This window comes from Perognathus longimembris, chromosome 5, assembly GCF_023159225.1.
Source record: "Perognathus longimembris pacificus isolate PPM17 chromosome 5, ASM2315922v1, whole genome shotgun sequence".
Taxonomy (NCBI): Eukaryota; Metazoa; Chordata; class Mammalia; order Rodentia; family Heteromyidae; genus Perognathus; species Perognathus longimembris.
The window spans coordinates 38,802,092-38,814,965 of NC_063165.1; positions in this window are offsets into that span (position 1 = coordinate 38,802,092).

Genomic DNA, 12,874 nt, shown 5'->3' on the forward strand with positions numbered 1-12,874 from the left:
CTTAGTGGTGGTGACAGTAAACTGGAGAAGTGATAAGAACAGTAACTATAAAATGGACAGGTTTTAATCAATTCAAAAGCCATTGCCTTTGTATGTGTTTAGTGTTTACTACTAAAGATCAGAAACATATGTCACCTCCTTGGATTTGTGTACAAACATTGGACTACATGAATATCCCAGAGGTACCTACCTAAAGCATTTTAAAACTAGGCACAGCATGAATGAAAAAGTCTCCATGTACATGTATAGCACCTGTCTGGGATAATGACTAATTACCCATAAAATTTATCTTATTAGATTTCCACACACTTAGAGTACTGCATTTCAATATCCAGAATAAAAGGCTGAAAGGTTCTTTCAGTGTTGGGATTGTTAAAGCATAATAAGGATGTTAGAAAAATCATACTTGGCCTTTGTAACATTTGCAAAGATGAAAAGTTTTCATTCAAGACTGGAACTCATGTCCTACATCCAGTTTACATGAACAATGTCATTGTCCTCTTAGCATAGAGTTCTCTGCTTCCATCTGCAGTAGAATTACCTTGGTCAAAGAAATACAAAATGTAGGGCTGGGGATATAGCCTAGTGGCAAGAGTGCCTGCCTCGGATACACGAGGCCCTAGGTTCGATTCCCCAGCACCACATATACACAGAAAACGGCCAGAAGCGGCGCTGTGGCTCAAGTGGCAGAGTGCTAGCCTTGAGCGGGAAGAAGCCAGGGACAGTGCTCAGGCCCTGAGTCCAAGGCCCAGGACTGGCCAAAAAAAGAAATACAAAATGTAATTATACATATATATAATTACATATATAGTTATATGTTTATATATAAATAAATATAACATGCAACTAAATATATAATGAAATATATATTAAGTATAAATATAAAATATTAAAAAAATGTATAAATCTATGTTGCTATATGACTAATATTGATATATATACTTGTATTTCTTATATATTTGCATAGATTTATATATTTGTGTTTTATATAGTTATATATGTCTGCACATATATATCTATAACTATAGATTAAATTAATTTACTTCATTGTTATTATCAAAGTACAGTATTACAAGTACATGTACACTACAAGTACATGTAACATTACAAGTTAGGTAACAAGTACATTTCCTTTGTATGGTGTTCTCTGTTCTCTCACCCTCTCCCAGTCCCTCCTTCCTGTCTCCACCCACCAGTTTTATAGTTCACTTTCATCCATGTGCAATGTGCTCCTCTACTGCATTTTTTTTTTTGTCAGTTATGGGTCTTGAACTCCCAGGGTACTGTCCCTGAGGTCTTCAACACAAGGCTAGTCTCTACCACTTGAGCCACAGCACCACTTCTAATGGTTAATTGGAGATGAGTCTCATGGACTTCCCTGCCCAGGCTGGCTTCAAACTCCAATACTTAGATCTCAGCCTCCTGAGTAGCTAGGATTACAGGAATGAACCACCAGCTCCCCGCTCCTCTGATGCTTTTTTTCACCCTATTTCCTGGAGCATAAGTTCATATATTAATGAAATATGCTATAATTATATCACTATAAGCTAAATCATATATATATATATATATATATATATTTTTTTTTTTTGGCCAGTCCTGGGCCTTGGACTCAGGGCCTGAGCACTGTCCCTGGCTTCTTCCCGCTCAAGGCTAGCACTCCGCCACTTGAGCCACAGCGCCGCTTCTGGCCGTTTTTCTGTATATGTGGTGCTGGGGAATCGAACCTAGGGCCTCGTGTATCCGAGGCAGGCACTCTTGCCACTAGGCTATATCCCCAGCCCCAAATCATATTTTTTAAACACTAGCATGTAATAACATTCTCATTCTTTTTTTTTTTTTTCATTTTCAAGGCTACACATCTCATGCTAGGACATACAAAATACTCAAATGTTGCTAGTCAGCAATACTATGACAACCTAAGCAATTTGTATTTTATGTTTTTTTTTTCCAATTTCATTGTAAAGGTGATGTATAAGGGGTTACAGTTGCATAAGTTAGTTGAGTTCATTTCCTTTTTAACAGTGTCACCCCCTCCCTCATTGTCTCAGTTTCCCACCCCCCTCCTCTCTCCACACCAAGTTGTATAGTTCATTTCCAACATAGTGTATAGTGGGTTTCCCTACGGAGTTGGTTCACTCACAAGTTGTATTTTTATACTCAATTGCAGCTTTTGCATAAGGAAGACTTTCCTTGTCCATAGGCATATTTATTTGGGATTATAAACTTAAACCATCTTAAAATACCTTCATCAATAACTTTTCATTTGGAACAGTACCAGTTACCAGCAAAAAGCTGCCACACGTATCTTGACTGGCATTTGTTTCACAGGAGACACTGCTCACCAACAGAATAAGTGTATCACAATGCCACTGCTGTCGGTCTTCAGTGAAGCATGAAATGAAAAAGCAGCAAGATTAATCCCTGTTCATAAAAACAGAGTGATAAGTAACATAGGCCAAGTAAATTCCTAAAACTGTTGTCATTTGGGGTCCAGATTCTCTGACTATGTATATTTTCAGTCTTTTTAGTTTGGTAGCACAAAGTCTCAGCTGTGAACGTGTTGCTTTCCAAATACTATGTGGCTGGCGTGTGAGAGCTCACAGTCCACAGCATATCAGGCTTAAGCGTGAAGCCAGCGGGTGTCGATGACTTACAAGAGTCTGGGCAACGTGCTTAAATTTGTAAATCCTTATTTCTTTCTCGGTAAATTCAATGTACTTATACCAACTTCGCAGATGGGATTTTTTAAGTGAGATAGATAAGGTAAAAGGCTAAATATCATATCTGAGAACCAGTAAGTGCTGATTGAACAGAGAGCTTCTTGGTCTCATAAAACTAGTTCACAGTTTGATAGAGTGGTAGACTCAAGGCAATGATACCAAACTCAGCTTCCTTTCCTCACTGTTTATTACTGCAAGAGCAAGTACACTGTAGATTACTTTTAGTCATTATCTATGTGTATAGGTGACTAACAGCAATCAATGTAATCAAATATATGGCATGTTAAGCAGAAATACTTTCAAGAAAATCACATTAAGTTCATTGTGAAACTTCCTTCCAAGCTTAACTTATTTTATAGGCCCCTTGTCTATAAAATTATTGATTTTTAAAATGCTTAAGTAACTTAATATGTATTTTTAAAGAATACACATGATTTTAGTATGCAAATATCATATCCAAAGTTAGTATCAGATATTTCTTTAGGGTATTGACTTAGTTCATTCACTTAGTTCCCTTGCTTAAAAAATACATAGCTGCATGCCAAATATATTTTCCAAAACTTCTATGTATCCTCACAGAGTAAAAGTACTCTTAGTAATGTCATACACTCAAAAGAAACATCAATTACTGACGATTAAGGAAGCAAGTTTGAGTAAAGCTGTATTCCATGTAACACTGTATTTGTTACCTATGATAAAAAATGTGTTATGAGATTTCCAAAATTAGATAATTTGTTAAAATTTAAAATTTTTATAATAAGACATAACTTTCAGTACTGTTCCCTCAAAGATACAAATTGAAATGTTAATTTCTTGATAGATGTAATGGTAGGATATTGCAAGAATGTTTACAATTTTTCCTAAAAAAGTTTGTTAATTTAGAATATATTGTAAAATAGGTCATATTTTAAATTTTACTTTAGAGTTAATGTTTTAATGAAAATGATTTACATTGACAAAATTCCTAATCCTATTTAGGTGGCTTAGAATATTGGAGATAAACACATATCAGTGTGAACTAACTAGAGAAAAGGTAACATAAGAATACTTGAGTTAATGGGGTAAGAAATCTTACAGGAAATATATCTTTTTAAATTAACTTTTTGAAATATTTCATATTCATTTTTCTTCAATACCTTTTAATTTTGTAATAGCAATAATCAAGTAAATAAATAAACCCCCTTCTCATTTTGCATTTTAAAATGAACACTTTACAGCATGTTGGATTTATAGAAAACTTTTATCCAGATCATCTATTCTCTCATGAGCCTCATAACCTATTCTGATTCATTTGGGTAGCAAGTACTAGTATATAGTACTTATCTAGTAGTTATTTAGTAGCTGATTTTTATATAATATCTATGTCTAAGCTTATATGAAAAATTAAAATGAAAATAATTTATGTGTAATTCTATAAATCTCCCCATTTCTCTCACTCTAGGTAAAAAGAGACTAAATCTTTCTTGCTGGTTGGAGTCATACCATTTGAGCTATACCTTTAGCCAAGATTTTTGCTGGTTATTTTGGCAATAGAATCTCACAGACTTTTCTGCCTAGGCTGACTTCAAACTATGACCCTTTAGGTTTTAGGATCCTGAGTAGTTAAGCTTATAGGCATGAGACACCAGAACCCAGTAGATTCAGTATTTTCTTGAACAATTACCTTAATCTATAAATGAACTGGTAAATGAAACAACAAAAATTATAAATTTATTTTAAAAATAGTTATAATAATTGGAAAGTACTAGTATGTTTCTATGCAATTTGGCCTAATTTATCTCCTTTTTAAAATTTATTTTTAAGTAGTTGTACAAAGGATTTGCCATTTAACAAAATAGTTTGTGAATACAATGTGTCTTGAGCAACTCTTAGCTTTGCCTCAATTCATATCCTCAATAGTTTTTATACAACAGAAATAACTGCCTTCTTACAGCTCCTTTGCAGATGTCAATAATCCAATATTTTGAGTTTTGAAAATTTTCCATTAATTCAAGCAACTTCTAAATTTGGTGAGGTTTTATTTTTTTGTTAATATAATGGGAACTCTTAGAAGAAGAAAATTGTGTCAAAGATAGATCAAATGAGAGATAAATTGCCTGAACTACGAAGAATAATTGAATAGAATGATTCTTGGATCATTCAGGGAAAATTAACTAAAATGATTTTTTGTGATTCTTATTTTTGTGGTTCAGAGTGGCTATTCTAGAGATGAGCATTGTTTTAATTTAAAGGTGATGATCTAACAAATCAAGAATTAATTTATTATTTATATCTTGCATTAGCAATTAGTTCTGAAACTACTGGAAGAAAACATCAGAGAATGCTTCATGGCCTGGGTAATAATTTCCTAGATATCTAACACTCCTCACTTGAAACACTAAATTGAGTTGAATAATAACAAGTGTTTTAGTGTTAAACATTAAGGAATTGTAAGTGCCAAAATACTTTGGAGAGGGCCATATAAGTAAATGTTCCAATTGTTATTGCATCATATTCAAAATATGATTTAATTCAGACTAATTGCCTCTTACCTGAAATGCTTAGGACCAAGCATATTTTGGATTTCATGATTTTGTTTATTTTTTAATATTGGGGTATTTCCATATAAAAGGTGATATCTTGAGGATGGAACCCAAGTCAAAGTACAATTTTTTTCATATCCACCTTACATACATAAACTAACTATAATCTTATTAAATTCTAAAATATGCTTATTAAACAGTTTATACTTCAGGAATTTCCACTTGTGGTATACTGCATCAAAAGGTTTCAGATTTTAGAGCATTTCAGATGTCTTACTTTTCAATTAAGTTTTATAAACCTTTTAAAACTAGTCAAGGAATCTGTGAAATATTTGTGGAATCTTAAGAATGCATATCTATGTAAGGTTATCCAGGGAAATTCTGAATACCAGTGATGATAAACACATATACCATATATAGTATTCCAATTATTTTTATAGTTCAGCTAGATAGCTTATTAGCATTTACTTGTGCAATAAGAAAATAATTTCAGTATTCCTGCACAGAACTTTATTCCAAAGTAACTGACAATCAGGATTGAATTTAGTTAGAAGGACAAATATGATTTGGAGGTTGGAGACATCCAGTCATTTATTTACATTCCAAAGGGCTGTAAATGTTCTGGGACCTGCCTCTTGCCTTGGAGGGCATTTGTTTACATTACCTTAAGACATAATGTGCTTCCATAACAAGAGAGGAAGAGGGCCAGCTGTGTAGCAGTTTTTACATAACTTTCCCTTCTATCTTAGAGATTCCCCTCTGTCCACACAGGTCCTTCTCCCACATCACATGATCTTGTAGAAGCAAAAGGGAAATTATAAACTCATGTCGTTATTCCAGTAAAACACCCAACTGGTCAATGGGTCACAGACTTTATACTTGCACTCAAGGGAAGGTAATATCAAAAAACTTAGCAGATGTAGTATTTCTGCAGTATTATATTAAAAGGTACATAGATTTACAATAGAGAGTTGCCAGTAAATGTTTCATCTTATTACTGTATACTTATACTTACAGGGACCATAGTACTAATTATTTGTACAGTAAGTACTATGGGCACTCTGGGCTTCTTATGTCCCTGGGGACTGCAGAGTATGTACAGAAGGGAATTGCTCGCACATCTAGAGGCAGATGAGACCAAATAGAAAAACGAAAGCAGTAACAATACTTGTGGGACTTTGAGTCATGAAACCAACATTTAATAGGATGGATTTGCAAGATTCCCCAGAGGAGTCATTCCCAAATAGAGTTTAAAATCCATTCAAAGATGTGGTGAGACAAAGAGGGCAAATTTACTGTAGTGAAGGATTTCATAAGGAAACATTCATTCACCTTGAAAGGACCAGCTTTGATTCTGAGACTTGTTATCTATTGCTTCAAATTGAAATATTCTTTTAAACAACAGTGATTTTTGCCAAATTGTATTTTACTTTTTGGTTCATTACAGGGTTGCTGAGATATTCCTATTTTTGTTTAGAAGTTTCATTGACAAGGAAAAGAGATTAGCAATTAGGCCAAATCGTGTGCATTTAATGATTTCTTCAATGTATTTAATCGGTATTGGCGTTAGATATTCGTTGCTCCAACAAATACCTAAATTATGTGCACTGAAGTTGTTCATAATTATTCAAATTTGAGACAGGAAATACCATAAGAAATGTATATCTGTGCAATTACATACATTTCCATTATATGTACAATTTGGGAAACCATTTTAATCAAAAAATTGTTTTAATTATCATTTATAAGATGAGCAGTGCTGCAAGCATTGTTTCACATTTAAAAATGAGTAAAACTAAATAGGAAAATCAGAAGGAGGCTTCCAAGAACCTCTTTAACTTCTTCATTATCCTTAATTTCTTCCTGTCTTCTGTCCATTGTAATTAATTCACTTCTGTCAAACTCAATTATATAATCATATTTTTAAAATTTCTGTGTCACAATTTTGTTTTGATTTAGGATCCTTAATATTGAGAAAAAAATCAAACTGAGCATGTTCAAAAATCTAGTGCATTACTCTGCTTTGTATTCCTGCTTTGATTTTTTTTTTGAACAGGCTCCAGTGACCTTATACAGTGCAGTTGTGTTTATAACCTTCTCTAAGAAAAAAAGTTTTATAGCAATGTTCTGATGTTGGCAGCATATCAAGAAAACAGTTGCTCAAATACATGTAAAAATAAATTGTAGGTATGCCAACATATTTAGATGGAAAAGTGTGAAAGCTATGTATCTTTAGAAGGAATGTGAGATAGAACAAGTATATTTAGAATCTCATGTCATTGTTCTTAGTTCATTCATTTCAAACTTTAGTAGAAGTGTTACCTATCTGATAGATGTTTGGATAAAGTATACTCTTTTCAGCCTTAAATAATATCCCCTTGCCTAAAAGTATAGGCAATCTACATGTGGGAAGCAAAGATACTAGGTTTAGCCCTTAACTTGTACCCATGAGTCCAGCTGAACAAAAATAAAAAATCTGCAACTATCCCTGGGAGTCATATGCAAATGACCCCAACACAGCATCCATTGTGCAGTTAGAATAAAGTTTTACAATAAACAAAAATTGAGAAGTAAGTAGGCCTATGTCCTAGTCTACTTTCTAATCCAATGATAATGAAATATCAGACTAAGGACCTGAATTCCTGTTTGGCAGTCCTGAAATGATCAAGAAGTTTTTGGTTGCAAGTGATGAAAACCAATAAAAGCCTAATACCCTGGTACCTTGTCCAGGGTATTAACTGATATAATCAATATGTCCAAGAACAAAGATGAAGTGCAGTGATGCCAAAAATGTGATATTTCAACATGAAGATTCCAGAGGAAAGAAACAAATTTCTGCCTCTCTTTAGATATAATAGGAATTTTTCACAGAATAGCTTTGATTAAACAAGCATGCAACAGTTGTTATTATATAAATCTCAGGTGATGGAGTATGGTGGTTGATGGCACCACTAGAATGCAATAGTTTAAGTCCAGAAAGAAGCAGGTTGTCAAATAAAAGCACGCTAAGAAGAGATAAGTGGTAGATATAGGGAAAGAGTAACTATCCCATATGTATAATAAATATGCTCATTGGTGAGAATTATATACATGTACAACACTAGATATAAAACTTAACCTAAAAAAAAATTAAGAAACCTAACCTAGTACATCTTAAGCAGTTAATGGGAATAGATTTTTTTCCCCTTTCATTTCCTTTTTTACAAGTACACAATGGCTAAATGACTTTCAGATGTTTGTTAACATTTCTCTAAAATCAAGACTAATGCATTTCATCTCCTGAAGAATTCCTTAGGCCTCACCATGTGAATGTTTAGAATCTCTTTTTCATTTGCCATGTTCAAGTGTAATTTTTTGTCTTTTATCATCCATTGTGTTAACTTATAGAAATATAGGCACTGGAAGTGGCATTGTGGCTCAAGTGATAAGCACTAGTCTTGAGCTGAAGAGCTCAGAGACAGGGCCCAGGCCCAGAGTTCAAGCCCCATGACCAGCCAAAAAGTAAAAAAATAAAATAAAATAGAAAAGAAAGACATATAGGCACATGAAACTTATTACAAATGAGGGAAAACATGCAACCTTTGTTTCTTTGGGTCTGGCTTACTTCACTTAACATAATTTTTTCCAAGTCTTTCCATTTCCTTAAGAATGGAGCAATATCATTCTTTCTGATGAATACATAAAATGCCATTGTGTATGCATACATGCATACATATCACATTTTCTTGAACCATTCTCAGGAGGAAAATCACAAAGGTTCAATAGCTATGTGCAAATGATCATATAAAATTATGTTTATTAAAACAAACTCCAAGAAATGGAAACAGGAGCGATTTTTTTGTTATTTTATTTTTTCTTTCCCCTTCATAGCTGTTTTTGATTTCTGTACTTTTGTATGTAGGTTTATCATTTGACGGGAAAGTAAGGGGAGCACTTGAATGGAAGTACAAAGGGAGAACAAATGCAGCAGTGATTCTCAATTGACACTATGTTGAAAATGAATTATACAACCTGTCAGGGAGGAAAGTTGGAAGGGGGAAAAACTGAGAGAAAATGAGGAAAGAAGCAACACTGTTCAAAAAGAAATGTACCCATTACCTTGACTTATGTAACTGTAATCCCTCTGCACATCACCTTAATAAAAAAATTAAATAAAAACAATATTTCTTTGGACTTACAGTCTACTCAATACAAAAAGAAAACCCAAATCAAAATTCAAAAATGTCTTCAATGAATAAGCATAAAGTTAAAAACATTTTAGTGCCATATAAAACTACTTAATTATTGGAATAAAAATATCTCTGCAATTGACCCAAACACAGCATCCTATTGTGCAGTTAAAATAAAGTTTACCTCTGCCACTGGACTCTGTCTTGGGGCTTAATTTTTCTATAACTCAGTTTCTTCATCTATTATACTGAAATAAAAGACCTTTTAAATTAAATGATGTTAATAAATCACGTACAAGAGTGTTTAAAAACAAACAAGATGAAGATTCTTTTTTTCACTACATAAAATTTATTTTTATATAAAAATGTATTAACACCCTCATCTACTTTCAGATCAGTTAATTTATGAACCCATTCTCTTGTAGAATACACATCGACATTGAAACAGTTTAAAGAAAGTAATGGCTATCTACAAAATGTTAGTTGTGATTGTTGAAATTTCTGGGTCCTAGTGGCTTCTACGTGTATTCCTAGTAGTTGGGAGGCTGAGATCTGAGGATCATGGTTCATAGCCAACCTGGGCCGGATAGTCGATGGCGACTCTCATTTCCATTTAGCCACCAAAAAGGGAGAAGTGGAGCTGTAATTAATGTGGTAAAGCACCAGCTTTCAGTGAAAAATCTAAGGCACAGTGCCCAGGTTCTGAGTTCAAGACTAGCATACACAAAGAAGAAAGGATTGAAAAAGAGAAGGAAGGAAGGAAGGGAAGAAGGGAAGAAGGGGGGAAGGGAGGAAGGGATAAAGGGAAGAAGGGAGGGAGGGAGGGAGGGAGGCAGAAAAGGAAAGAAAGAAAGAAAGAAACAGAAATGCCTTTACTTTGTAAATTGTTCTCTGAGGAGAAACTGATTACTTAAAAACACCAGTAGATATTCACTGAGTATGTATTTCCAAGCTACCTTGATCTGTAAATGCTTCCCATGTAGTTTCATTTCCAATAAGAAAGTCAGGAAAACAATGGCTGTGTAAATTAATGGGAAAAAAACAAATAGTTTATTAGCTATCAATGCTGTACTGATATGTTTTCTGAATTTGAAGACTTCATTAGTTTCTTTTAGTATATATATTTTACTCTTCTCCTCTATAAATCTGAAATTAAGTATCATATTTCAATATCATAGCTTCCTTGTAAAGTAAGAAAAATGCTATAAAAGTCATGTTATAATAGTGAGCTATAATTATCCTGTGATATTGGGTTGTTGAAAAGAACACACGAGACAGTGAGTGTTTTCATTACTTACATGAATCAAAGCAAGAATTAAATAGCTAACTGTAGCTGAGAGCTCTGAGGTTTATTAATTTTAAAAAATAAATATTTTCACAGTAAAAGCACAGCATTGTCTGCCATACCAAGTTGTCTCTTCAACATTCCCTTTTAACAAGCACAGGCCAAGGAATATTACACTCCTCACAATAGCTTAGATCTTTCAGGAGAAAACAGAAATCTATACTGAATGATTGAATACTCTTTGTGTTTGGGGAAAAGAAGATATTACAGGGAAGAATATAGAAACCACACATGCACTGACCTTCCTCCTAGCAAGGATTTGTTGTATGACATGAAAATGACACCTGAACAGCAGTGTGTTCACGAGCCCATTCTCTGCTCTCAAGCTACTTCCACCCACAGACTATGAAAGGTAAGGATGCTCCAGCCATTCCACTATTACTGTCCAATATGTGATTTGTCTGTTGATCAGATTTGACCCTGCAGTTCATCAAGACTGTTAAATCACACTAGTGAAAATCATCTTCCATCTTCCCTCCTTTCCTTCCTCTCCCAGATGTCAGACACACACTGTTGTCTGAAGACCTGTCTCCCATACCTGCCCTTTAATTCTTTACACGCATTTATTTGAATTGCACAGATGATTTCATTTTCATGTCTCTTCTCAGTGGAATGCTCTGAATAGATATCCAAATAAGTACTAAAATCAGTGACTCTACAGTCAAGATTATAATTTTCTGAGGTTACTGAGATCATAATGATGTCATGAAGTTGTTCTGCAAAAGTTTGTTTAATTGTTTTGTTTAGTTTTGTTTCTCTTGTATTCCCTTCCTGTGGTTGTACCCCTGCTACCACTATATCTCATCCGAATACCATGGATACTGTTTATGCAGGTATTAGAACTGGGGAAGGGAAAGGGAATATCAAAATTCAGAGACAAAGGATGAAAAGACAAACCATTCCAAAAGCAATACTTACAAAACCATTTGGTGTAAACCAATTGCATAACTCTTGGGGGAGAAGGAAAGGGGGAGGGGGAGGGGGGAAATGAAGGATGAGGTAACAAGTTGAACAAGAAATATACTCACTCACTGCCTTACATATGATCTGTAACCCCTCTGTACCACACTTTGACAATAAAGAAAAAAGTTTAATAAAAAGCCTAATGACTATCACACTATCCTGACTACAATAGATAAGTGATTATTCGCAGGTTACAATTAATTTTCCAGAAAAATACAACTGAAATAGGGTTTTGTGTTGCTTTTCTTATCGACAATGCTGGTTTGGAATGGGTTTGCACCCTCTCTTCTAGAACTCTTCACCTTGTTACAGCTGATGGGACTGAGAGGCCAGCTAGTTGATGGACAGTCTATTCCTATCTAAAGCTGAGAAACTTGTTTTTCCTTCAGGAAGAATAACTATAATGGATAGAACATTTTTCTGCATATTGGACCTGGAAGAATATCTTCATGTGTGTTGGATGTGGACTTGAGATATTTTTGAGATATAAAGATGAAAAGAGAGATGAGATTTTAAAAAAAAACCTCAGAGACAGAAAGAGTGAAAAACCTATTGCTTCACTTGCCATTTTTATCCCAGGTCCCTAAATTCTGTTCATACAACATTCTCCACACATGTCAAAAACTTAATTACTTGATTGTACAGTAATTAGGAATATCATTTAATGGTAGTTGAACTAATGAAGTGTAGCCAATTAGTGAGAATTATTGAACCTGAGGATGAGAGCAGAAATATGAAATTTATCCTAGAACCAATATAGAATCAAGGTAATCCAGAAACCTTTTCAGGATGTTGGAGATAAATTTTATATATATATACATATATATGTATATATATATATATTCCTATAACTCTTGGAATGGCATTATATATTCTTGTTTATCTAGAAGGATACCTTCTAAGTGTTTAAGGACTGTAAACTTCTCAGACATTTGCAAGCTTTCCACCTAATGAGAGAAAAACAGCTATGTAAATCCTATTGGCAAAATGTGGTGTAAGTCAAATGAGTCAAGACACAGATACAAATAGACTTATAGGGAGAAAATTTAAGGAATATATATTATTATGTTATTAGAATGAGAAATGACTTTGAGGTTGATAGTGAAAATATTAATTTTAGAGACATCATTATGGATGACACCATAGAGTTAC